Source organism: Castor canadensis, chromosome 1 (genome assembly GCF_047511655.1).
Source record: "Castor canadensis chromosome 1, mCasCan1.hap1v2, whole genome shotgun sequence".
Lineage (NCBI taxonomy): Eukaryota > Metazoa > Chordata > Mammalia > Rodentia > Castoridae > Castor > Castor canadensis.
This window is the reverse complement of record NC_133386.1, coordinates 24,378,954-24,391,584: the sequence shown is the minus strand read 5'-3', so window position 1 is coordinate 24,391,584 and position 12,631 is coordinate 24,378,954.

The window sequence follows — 12,631 nt, the reverse complement described above, 5'->3', positions numbered from 1 at the left end:
CCTTGATCTGTGTTTCACCCTTCAAAATGATTGTAACTGCCTTCTGGTACTGGGAGTCCATACAAAACACCCTCTATATACCTGTATGTACCTAACAGGAGATATTTCTTAAATATATGCAGGCATAAGACTCATGGTGAGATGTAAGCAAAACAAAAGGATGTGTTTACCATGTAAGGAAATTTCATAAAAAATATTCTTATGATTATCTTATTAGGGAAAGGAAAAGGAGAGTCATAAACTGTTTATGTTTAGCAATAGTTTGTTCTTGGGGAATTTTATAAATAATCAGAAATTATTTTGTAGAACCTACTGATTTCGGGCTATAAAAGTTTCTTTCTTTTCAATTTATTTTTTTGGCTGTACTGTGGTTGAGCTCAGGGCCTCAAGCTTCTAGGCAGGTGCTTTACCACTTGAACAACGCACCCAGCCCTTTTTTGGTTTAATTAATTTTTGTACAGAGTCTTACACTGTTTGTCTGGTGCAAGCTGTCGACCTTAATCCTCCTAAAAATGCCTCCGGTGTGCTGGCATTACAGAGTTGTACCACCTCACCTGACTTGTTTGTTGAGACATGATCTGCTGGTATGGCCACCATGCCAGGCCCAAATGTTTCTTAATTTCTATGCATTCATTACATTTTTCATCAACATTATATAAAACTATTATCTATCTCAGCAGATGTAAGGAGAAACTAAACACCTCTGTTTCAGATTTGATACCTTTAGTCATTTGACTTAGTGGTGCCTGAACCACTGCCTTAACTACCGAGAGAAAAGTCACAGAAAAGTAGTGTCTCAACTGCAATCATGTCATATTTCAAGAGGAATTATAACACACCTATACTTGAACTAATTTTTGATCTAGAGATGGTATAATAGGAGGAACTTATTTTGTGTTCTCTCTCAGCACTGAGAGGAGGTCAAGTCTTTAATCCAGTCATGGTTGGGACAGATAATATTTTTAAGTTTTAATTTATGTCCCACAAAATGTACCCTTTTAGAGTTTTACCTGCAAGTTTTGACAAAACAAGATACAACCATTCCTCTCTGCCTCTTTGTAATAAACTATCCTCCCTTCTACATCACAGCACCTGAAACCACTGATTTGTTTTCTGTCCCTATAATTTTATCTTTGCAAGGATATCATTAAAATGAGCTCAGTATAGCCTTGTGATTCTGGCTTCATTCACTCAGCATTAGAAGTTCATGCATGTTTTTGGAGTATCAGTAGTTCGTTTTTCATTGAACAGTCATAGTCCATTGAATGAATGTGTGTATAATTTATCTGCTTTCCAACTGAGGAGTATTTGGATTGCTTCCAGTTTGGGGAATTACAAACAAACCCAACAGAACTATTTGGCTAAAGGTTTTTATATGAACATAGTTTCCTGTTCATTCATTCACTCATTCATTCGTGCTGTGGATTTCTTTCTCACTGGGGAATAGAATTGTTGTCTCATACATTAAGTTTGTATGCACTTTTATTAGAAATCACCAAACTGTTTGCCAAAGCTGTACTGCTTTACAGTTGCACCAATAATACATCCATTCCATTTGCTCTGTGCTTTATTAACACTTTATATTGCCAGTTCTGTATTTTAAATCAGTCTTACAGGTGTGTCATGGTATGTCACTGTGGCAGGTCTAGTTTTGTATACCCAAACTGCTCCAGTTAATGCAGAAAAGTTGTCAGAAATACTCAATGAATTTTTCTTTCTGCAAGCTCATGTTCCACTGTCTCACTCTGAGAGAGCAAACTAAGATCACCAAAACTCTTTCATCAACAGATGGATAATAAGGTTATACTATCTGCCAGGCCTAGTTCTCATAAGCCACTCCCCTAAAATTTAATTTAACCTATCTCTGGAATTTTGTGCATTTTCTATCTCCACATGTCCTTTGAAGATCAATCCAGTTAGAACTTGACTTCCCATCCTTTAAATCACTACTTCATTTCTTGGTTAGCCTCATGTGGACAAGGTCATAAATGTTCTATGTGCTGCTGTGTCTCTGTCCTTTGCATAGTACCTGACCTATAATGGCTACTCAATAAATGCTCATTGAATGAACAGCTGAATAATGACTTCTCAGTGTATTCCTATGTAAACTATTTATGCAGTTAGGGTCTCTAAGTGTGAAGGTTTTGAATATATTTTTTTCTCATTTCTTTAGCATAGATTATTTCTATTTAAATATTCTATATTTTATTTTTATTTATAAAGTTTTTCTCTTGTTTTGGCAGTACTGGGGGGTTGAACTCAGGGCCTCATGCTTGCAAGGCGGCACTCTACAACTTGGGCTATGCCTCCAGCTCCTTTTGCATTGGTTATTTTTGAGATAGGATCTTGCTTTATGCTCTTGTTGGTCTGGACCACTATCCTCCTATTTCTTCCTCCTCTCCTAGTAGGGATGACAGACTAGCCACCATACCCAGACATTGGTTGAGATGGGGTTTGGAGAACTTTTTACCTAAGTTGTCGTAAAACTGCAGTCCTCGCAGTCTCTGCCTCCCAGGTAGAAGGGATTACAGGTGTTAGTCATCATGCCCAGCCTAAAGAACTCTTTATATCTATACAAGGTGCTAGTGTGAAGAATGTTTTGCAAAATAGCATCAACTGAACTTTGAAGAATTTTCTATTGTCCCCTCTTCCCATCTTTAAAGATCTTATATCACTTTTCAAAATCTATCCTTCTAAGAATCTTCTAGGTTTTCACTAAAAACTATTTTCAAAGCTTTGTTGTTTTCTGGTCATAGAGATAATGTTTCTCATAGATGGTTTGATAGACATAAATTTTAATGTGGCTTCCAAAAAATAAATCATAGAGATCATTAATACTAAGGATAGAATTTTTGAATTTTGTAACACCTATTTTTTAATATATTTTAAACTATGAGAAATTCCAAATAAGTTTTTTGTTCATCTTTTAAGAACAGTTTTAAAACAGTAAGGAGCAAAATACAAAGGTGAATATTTAATTAGCTATAGACCTAGAAGGAACTACAAGCAATTTGACTTTGTTCACGATGATCATAGTTAGTTGCTGTCTTCTTAGTTTTACAAGTTAAGAACCTGGAGATCCTAGAGTATAAATAACTTGCTAAAGACGATGACACTACAAAAATAATATTCTATGCAAGTAATCCAGATAATCCCTGTCTAAATTCCATGATTTTCCAACTAGAAAAAAAATTCTTCTTCTTTTTATTATTATGTATTAACTTGAAATACAGATATTGTTGGCTCAAAGTTTGAGAATTTCTTTTACCATCCTTTCCTTATTATGCCAGAAATTCCCGTACCTAAATATTTGCTAAGTCATTGGCATTGATTATCTTTTTTACATAAGGATAGATTTCTTGCATTTATTCTCCTTTCCCTAGGGACATCAATATGTCTAATTTTGAAGGATCCTTTAACCACATGTCAATAATATTTCATGTTTTTACTACTAATTTAAAGGCTCCCGAAATTATTTCTAGTTCCATTTTGTTGCGATTCAATATTGCCTTTGAGTTGTCATAAAATAAGGCTATCACACCAAACTCCTCAAATTCATGACCTTATTTCCCTTTAATTTTCTATCTATATCACTCCTTCCTCCTAGTCAGAGTCTCATTATTTTCCTCAAGACCAATCATTCAATGGATTCTTCATGCCTTGCTATTTATCTTCCTTGCTGTATTGTTCCACAAATGATTCTTTCTTTGTCTTGTATTTTCATCTTATCTGTCCTTCCTTTTGGGCTAAAATCATGCTGAAGAATTTGAACAATAGTAAGAAAAAATTATAAAGCAAATCAAATAAAACTTTTGTTTCTTCTCTTTCCCTTTCTCTTCATATTTATCTCCGTTTCTCTACCTTCCTAGTCCATCATTCAAGGTTGGTGGTATGTAAATAACACATAGAGATTTAAAAAGTTAAATTAAACACATCTTTCCCATATTTTCCTCTTACCATGCTGTGATTTCTTAACTCATTTTGATTTCATTAACTCAATTTGATTTCATTAAGTTTTGTCAAAATTAGATATATTTTGTAATAATGGTTTCATCAAGTTATGTTTTTACTTTGAAAGTAGAACACATTTTTTGTATAATAACCTTTTTAAAAATCAAAGCTAACATTTTCAGAATTATAAATTAAGGGCCCAATAACCTTATTTCTCCATGCTAAATGAAGTATGATGTTGAATCTCCTATGGGCCAGTACTTCATGGGAATTCTCTTAGGATCTAGACATTTGGGACTTTATAGTTTAAGAAGCCAGCTTCTTGTGCATTCCAACATGATCTCAATCTACCAAGAATGGATCTCTGCCCTGTCTTTTGGCCTATCTATCTAGCATTAGGAATGAAGTGTTGTGCAATCAGAGTTTGAGGTTTGTTTACATAAAACTCTGAATATTTTAAATTAGAAGATAAGAGTTATAGATAGCATACAAGACAGACGGTTGACAAAAATATCAGTTTGTCTACCTTTCAGGAGAATTTATCTTGGAAGATCAAGTGTTTTGGTCACTAATCATTTTATCTATTCCAAAACCAGATCTTACTGATCATAGTTTAATTTTGTTTCTTTTTTGTGTTTGTTGATTTTCTACTTAAACTGATCAAATTAGATCTGAACTCTCAATTTTGTAAGATGCAACACATCTCAAAAACTCTGAGCAATGCGTATTGGAATAGGATTTGATTAAATTAGAAAATAGTGATTGATACCTGTTATGATAGGACAAAACAGAAAGGAAGCTATCAGTACAATTTTTTGCCTATGTGGTACCAGTTTGGTTTTACTGCTTTGATACATAATCAACCATTTTATCAGTTTCAAAAGATCACCAGACCTAGACATCATAAGACCAGCAGTGAAACATTTATCAATTGGCATTTGTAAGCATGCCACATTTGGAAAGCATGTTAGCATTAAAGTAGCATCCACAAATGAAGAGTAAGCGTAGATCATGTTGACGTGTTTGAAAAAATGCAAGACACACCTATTCTCTCAAAAATCACATAACCCTCAGCAAAAAGGCACAGAAGGTAACATAGCCACTTACTTACTCATCTTTACTATGTCTAAATATACATACTAAATCTCTGTGTATATCTTGATAACTATATCTAGACAGTTCTGTAAGTACATGGTTTTCTAGATAACATAAAATAGTTTCATTTATTATAATTTAAATCGGTTGAATGTACACTAGATCACTTTTTCTTTCTTCTTATGATGGATGTAGTTGTAAATAAAATATACATTTCAATTTTTATTTTTTTATCCATTTACACTGGCATCATTTACCAGTTAATTCATAGAATTGTAGTATCATCTCTGACCTTGGAGTGATATGATCATGTAAGAATTGTTATAAATGGACTTGTATTTCTTTACCTTAGGTAGAATATTCATTCCCACAAGGTGAAAGACAATATATATAGGCCTGTTCAGATTTTGCCTAAGTAATTTGTATTTGAAGCACTGAAAAAGATCATGACTATTGACACAAAAGATAGGCTTATTCATTCATAATCTGGTAGGGGAGGTAAAAAGTTGACATGAGGTTAATTTTTTTGTTTGCTTTTATTGTTGAGAGTGTTTACAGAGTATAAAGGGAGAAAAATTAAGAGATTTCATGTAGAAATGGCAACTAGGACCTTCAGACTTACTTTATAGCTTACAGTTAGGGTTATGTCAAAGGAAATAACACATTAAATTTAGGAGTCAAAAGAGAGCTGGAAATGTATACTGAGGAAGTAGAATTGGGGTAGTCCTTATTTGTATTATTCACAATAAGAGATTCTTTTCTGGCTTATTCCCTTTTGCTACATCCAAATATTCATACTAAATCTACATGTATATCATGATTTACATAGATATAGTTTTTGTAGATCGTAAAACTAGCATTTATTATAATTTAAATCAACTGAGTTTGCACTGGATAAGTTTTTCCCTCTGTTTTTATTTCAGATATATAAAAATAAAGAATGCATTTAAATATATTTTATTTTATATATTTATTTTTTGTAGTGCTGGAGATCAAACCCTGGGCTCTGCACATTCTAGACAAGCTCTCCACTTCTTTTTTTTTTTTATTTCCTTTATTCATAGGTGCATACAATGATTGGGTCATTACTCACCCCTTCTCCTCACCCCTTCCCTTCTCCCCACCCCTTCTCTCTCTCCCCTACCCCGTCACTTCCAAGCAGATACTGTTTTGCCCTTATCTCAATTTTGTTGAAGAGAGAGTATAAACATTAATAAGGAGGACCAGGGGTTTTTGCTAGATGAGGTAAGGGTAGCTATATAGGGAGATTCCTAGTTTTTCTTCCATGTACATATGTTACTTTCTAAATTGATTCTTCCTGAACTAACCTTTTCTGTAGTTCCTAGTCCCCTTCTCCTATTAGCCTCTGTTGCTTTAAAGTTTCTGCATTAGTTCCTTTGACTTGAAGACATCAAGTGCTCTTTTTTGGTGGGGGGGATGTTACCTACCTATCCTTATATTCCCTTGTGTGCACTCACCTTATCATGTAATCAAAGTCCTATCCTCTTGTTGTGTACTCTCGGCCCACAGATTTTCAATTCTTATGACACTTTTTTTTCTGTGCACACTGGTGTAATTTATAGTTAATGCCTAGAATCTCCAAATTTTTTTTTCATATGTACGAGTCTAATTTTTCCATCAAAGAAGTAAATTCCTTGAGAAGATATGCTATTTTCTTATTCTTTGATCTGACTGTGACATTGCATATATTTTATAGGTATTAGTCAGTATATGATTAATTGAGCTTTGGGGGCTGACTTGAGTCACCAGTTAAACTGTATCACATACTATTCACCTTCTTTCTTGTCAACACAGTGTCCTTCACATCAGTATCCAACGTTCATTATCACTCAACTGTCAGCTGGCTTCTCAATAACTAAACCAAGTTCTTCAGTATTTACACAAAGAAAAGCTAAACTGTTACATTCAAAGTTAGTTGTATTTGAACTGAAAGATCTATTTAGGAACTTTATAACCCAGTAATGTTTTCAATAGTGGTATTTCAGACTCTATGTAAAAACCCATGTAGGCCATATTTTTGGGCAGCTGATACTACCTGGATTTGAGTTCCTGGTCTGTAATTTACTTATTTTGTGAACTTGGAAAATACACTTTATGTCTACATTTCTCTAACCCATCTGTAGCATCAAAGGGCTCTTATGACACCAAGAGTGGTAATGAATTACATTTTGTGAATGTAAGCTGAAGGTTTCATTGGCTCTTCTAAATTTCATGGTTGTCTACATGGCAACCAGCATGTGATGGGTGCTGGTTTTGAGAGTATTGGGAGAGAGCAAATTTGTTATGGAATTTTTGGTATTTTCATGATGGTCACTGTGTGTGAAAGTATTGATAAGTCTTCAAACAGCTCAAGAGTAGTAGTACTTTTCACACATGGAGAAGAAAATAGAAATATACTACAAATTTTAAGTTGAAACTGATATTGAAAGACTGCCTGGTGGGTTATTCTGTGGAGTACTTTTTGTAAAGCCCAAACATAACTTTGAGGTCCCTTTATGATGGGGAGTGGGAGTTGTTCCTGCTTGATTATAAGAGGGAGATTAATAGTATATATTAAACCACTGTTTCTTAATTAAATTGACAGTGTTGTCACAAATTTTTACTTCAAAGCATCCATGGTATCAAGTGTGCCTAGCATACTCAAGACCTGGCTTTGATCCTCAGGACTCAATGTTTTTTAAAGTATCCTTCAATATTAGAAAAAGAATAAAGTAGACTGAAGAGACTTATTTTATCTGCCTTTTAAATCAAGTTTCAGGAGTACCAATGTAAAACTATGAGAAAAGTTCCAAGAGAAAAGAAAAGCTTCTTTTGTTTGATAATGTACATGCAGAAAAGTCACTTAAAGCTGTATAACTGAGCTGCATCAAATTAGGTTTCCTTTTGTTTTGATAGAGATATTGGTTTAGTTTTAGGTTGTGAAATTAAGTTAAAGAAAAGACATAGAGTTTTCTTCAGTCACTGTGAGCAGCATCATATTTTGGATTCAAAATTATCCATATTGGTAATTGGAAAATTTCAGGAATACTGATTTGGTAGACTTTGAAAGGTAAGATAAAATAAAAGTCTTTCATTTCCTTTGCAGTACAGTATTCTTTCTTTGTTTTCATAGTTGCTTTGCATTTAATAATTTTTGGGAAGTTATATTTTTGCTCAATTGAAGATTATCTTGTAATAAGTAATGTCCATAAATACTCAATGCTGAGAATTATTTTTTTTAAGGAACAGCAGAAATTCTTTTCTGATCAAATAGTGTTTAGCTTGTTGCAAAATGTTTTGTTTCAAAGTGATTATGTACCCTATCAATATGGAAGATGGATGAAGTGTTAATGATTTGTGATTTAGACTTTAAACAAATATACAGTATTAAATTTAAAATAAAATTCCATTCTCCATTTTTCCAAACTAATTGTTGAAACATCAGGGTTTGTTGTTCCCTCGTATTTTCTTTACATTGCTTGCTATTAGTCTACATCTGTTCATGACTATCTGGCCAATGTAGATTAGACATCTAGGAATCAATTTCTGATGTCTTCTTTACTTATGGATAATGTCATTTGTATTGGGAGAGAAGAATATCTTTTTCCATGAATATGAAATGATTTAATAATTGATAAACATCTGAATATATTTTCTTTACTGCTTAAAGAAAAAATGGGATGAACTGGGGAAATTCTTTTTATGAATTTTTCTGTGTTTTTGAAGTTGAACTCAGGGCTTCATGCTTCAATCTACTCCTTGAGCCATGCCTCCATCCCTTTTTGCTCTGGTTATTTCTGAGATAGTCTTTTTTTCCCAGGCAGGTGTGGACTATGGTCCTCCTATTTTAAGCTTCCCATCATCATTGGGAAGACTGGTGTCATTTTTCTGTTGAGATGGGGCCTCATGAACAATTTTGTCCACACTGACCTGGAAATGTGATCCTCTTGATCTCAGCCTCCCAAGTAGCTAGGATTATCCATGTGAGCCACTGATGTCCAGATATGCTTTTAGAATTTTTAATGACCACATGTAGCATTTATTGAATAATAACCATAATGATCGAAGTGTTATTATTTCTGTTTAATATGCAAGGAAATTGTAGGTTAGTGATATTTATTTGGTAACTTTCAAAGTCCATCTAAGACCCAGAGTATTAAGTTATCAACTTTTATTTGAACCCAAGAAACTTACTGGTGGACCCATTAGCACTTACAGGTGAGTATAAATAGGCTCAGGACATATTGAAAAATGAGAAGGTCAGATGGTGGTTAAAAATTCACTGAAGGATATCCTTAAGGCATAATGTACATATCATTAATTTGACCACAATGTACATGCAACTAAATATTTCTGAGTCTAAAATACTTTTAAAAGAATCAAGCATTGCCACAAAGTTATTTAAAATCAGCACAGATTTGAGAGGAGTTTAATATAATCGTAATTGACTTGTAAAAAATTGATCAACTTGCCAGTATAGAAAAACTCACTTCAGAGAAGGAAATGTTCTTGTTTTTATACAATGGAAGACACTGAATCCAAATAATGAAAGATTTCTATGTAACTAGAAAGGAAACAAGGGTGCTTAATCATATTTCCTTATTTCCCTTTCTTCTGATTTCATGCTCAGAAAGTAACTTTTGGGTCAGTTACCTTAAAATGAAGAAGCAATGTGGCCTGAAGAAATGCTCAGAGTATCCTGGTTACATAATAGGCTATACTCTGTAAATTAGAGCATTTGGCTTTAGCTTTACCTATCAGTCTCTTAGAATGTAACTTGATCTCTTTTCCCTGGGTCCAATGCCTTCTTGATATTAATTAGAAATAGTTTGTAGACTCACAAGCTTGAATAACACACATTGAGTTATTGTGATTTAACTCTGGACAACAATCTCCTGGTTCCTTTTTTTGGTATCTCAGCAGTGGTTCTGAATGATGTGTTCTAACAGCTGTGAAGCAAATCCTAAGTAATTCGTTATTAGTTACAAAGTGTTGAAATTTGTAAATGATTTAGTTTTTACAAGTTAGATTGGGTCCAAGGTTACTCATAGTAATAACAGCACTCTTGTTTGTGCTTCAATAAACCATTTCTTACTTGGAAAGAAATTTGTGGAATTACAACATACCTGGCATTTTGGGAACTGAATATAAATCTTGCTTGATTTATATTCTACCCTTTTGATCTATATGATGACCCATAAAATTACTTTGGAAATATTTGGAACTAAATAATATAACCATATACCAGTTTTGAAGACTGATATCTCTCTTACTACCTTTATAAAAAGCTTTGTTATAAGATTAAAAGAAAAACCAGATAATTCAGATGAAACTCTACATGTAACCTAAAGATAATATTCCTAATGCCAGGCCTTCTGAATAAATTCAAAGGACAGGTTTTTCAGGGAAGACAGTGTGCCCATAAGCCTGGTGCTAATAGCAACAGTCTAATTTTTCTCTACTTGATTGGTTTGTTTTCATTAGTGTTTTGATCACATCACGAGTTTTTCAAATTTTTCCTCAAAATGGTATATATACAGGAATTAGTATAGGTACAGGAAGAAGTAGAAATGTATTTCTCATTCATCATGAAGTATTCATTATTTCCCCTTTGCAAAGCCTTCATTACTTGTTTGCTCCTTTCCTTTGGCTACCAACTGTAATTTGTGTTTTAAATCAGCCATTTGCAAAATTGTTTCATCTTTCCTTTAAACTAAAAGTTTCTTAGGAACAAAGATTTCTATTGTTTGAATTCTTTACAGTGCCTTGTAGAAAACTGCACGTAGTAGGTTTTCATTAGCATCCATTAGTGAAAGGTGTTATTCACATTAATTTTTATGATTATGACTATGATTAAAGCTTGAGAAACTCTATGATAACTGAGTACTTTAAATATTTTGAATAAATCACAAGAATCTCCAGGAAAAGATAATTTTATTTGCTTATTTTAGAAATCAGACACCATGTCTTTCTTTTTTCTTTTTCTTTTCTTTACTGGGGTTTGAGATCAGTGTCTTGCACTTTCTAGGCGAGTACTCTACTGCTTCAGCCATGTCCCAGCCCTTTAAGTTTTAGTTATTTCAGGTAGGGATCTTCAGTTTCTGCTGCAGACTGAGTTTAGACCATGATCCACCTGAGTGCTGGGATGACAGACACACACTATTATGCCTGGCTTGTTGATTAAGACAGGGTCTTGCTTACTTTTTTGCCAAGGCTGGTCTTGAACTGCAATCCTCATGATCTCTGTCTCCCAAGTAGGTGTGATTACAGACATAAGTCAGCATTCCTGGTCCTGACAGAATGTCTTCCTTAACATAATTCAAATAATGTTTTGAGTGAAATATAAACTTAAAATATAAGCACTTAATTATTAATTTTTGATTGAGTTTATTGGGAAAACAAGATGGCAGACAGCTGAAAGACCTTGGTACCTTGACCTGCACTATTTCAAACAAATACTCCAGCTTTTTGTGGCAGCAAGGATCAGGTAATCCTGTTTTTTCTTCCAGCCAAGATACCGCCAGCACATAGGGGGCATGACTGACCCTTAAACTAACTTTTCAAAGTGCATAACAGCCTGGTGCAGGGTCAGGCAGCTGCTGCCAGCCCACATGTGTTTTAGTTGGCTAGGAACAACTGGGAGCAGGATCAGATAGCCCTGACAGATCCATTGCTTTTTTTCCTTCTTTTCTTTTCTTTTTTCTCTTAATTCCATCCTGCCTGAGTCAGTAAAGCTAAAACACAATGCAGAGAAACACAGAGACCTGAGGGCATCTGGGAATACCTGGACCTGCCAGGATAAGTGTGGACACAGAACCTCAGACTGAGAACCTCAGACTGCCATCTGCCTGTGCAGCTTTCTCTCCACCTCATTGTGTCTCCAACCTTGCCAACAATAATGCAACGCAGAAAACCACATGAAGAGAGCTGCAAGCATTTGGGAAGACAGGGACCCACCAAACACAAACAAACACCAAACCTCTGTCTGCTGCTTGTCTGCACTGTCCTGTAGCTGAACTGTTTTCAGCTGTAGGTCAGCTAATCTGCAGAACTGCCAGATGAGTGCAACACACTGTTTGGGAGGGAACCACGTATTCTAGCACAGCTGGGTAGCTGTTTGCACCCACTTTGGACAAAACTGGTAGCCAAATACAAGGATGGAATATTTCCCTTCTGCCTGCGGGGAAGAAGCAGAACATAGAGCTAAAATAGCCAGTGCAGGGGTGGAGAAACTCAGCAGCACTATGGGGAAAGCCTGGGATTGCACTGCCTTGGAGAAACCAGAGGCAAGCTGAAACTGAGTTTCTCACCAAGAGAAAAGCTCATTTCTAACTCATAGCCTTGCCCTGTGAGTGGAAGGGGCTGGCAACTGCTCATTTACCAACCCCTTTTGGGACCACTTCTGAGAACCTGCTTACTCCAGAGGGCCCACTCCACTAAAGAAACCAAGGTTCAAACACCCAGAGTTAAGCTCCACCCAAAGCTGTCCCGCAGGAAAGAGCAACACACATTGCCACACAACCTAACATACCAACCTGAAGAAGGGATAATGTCTTGACCAAAGTGCCTATAAATAATAAAAGCA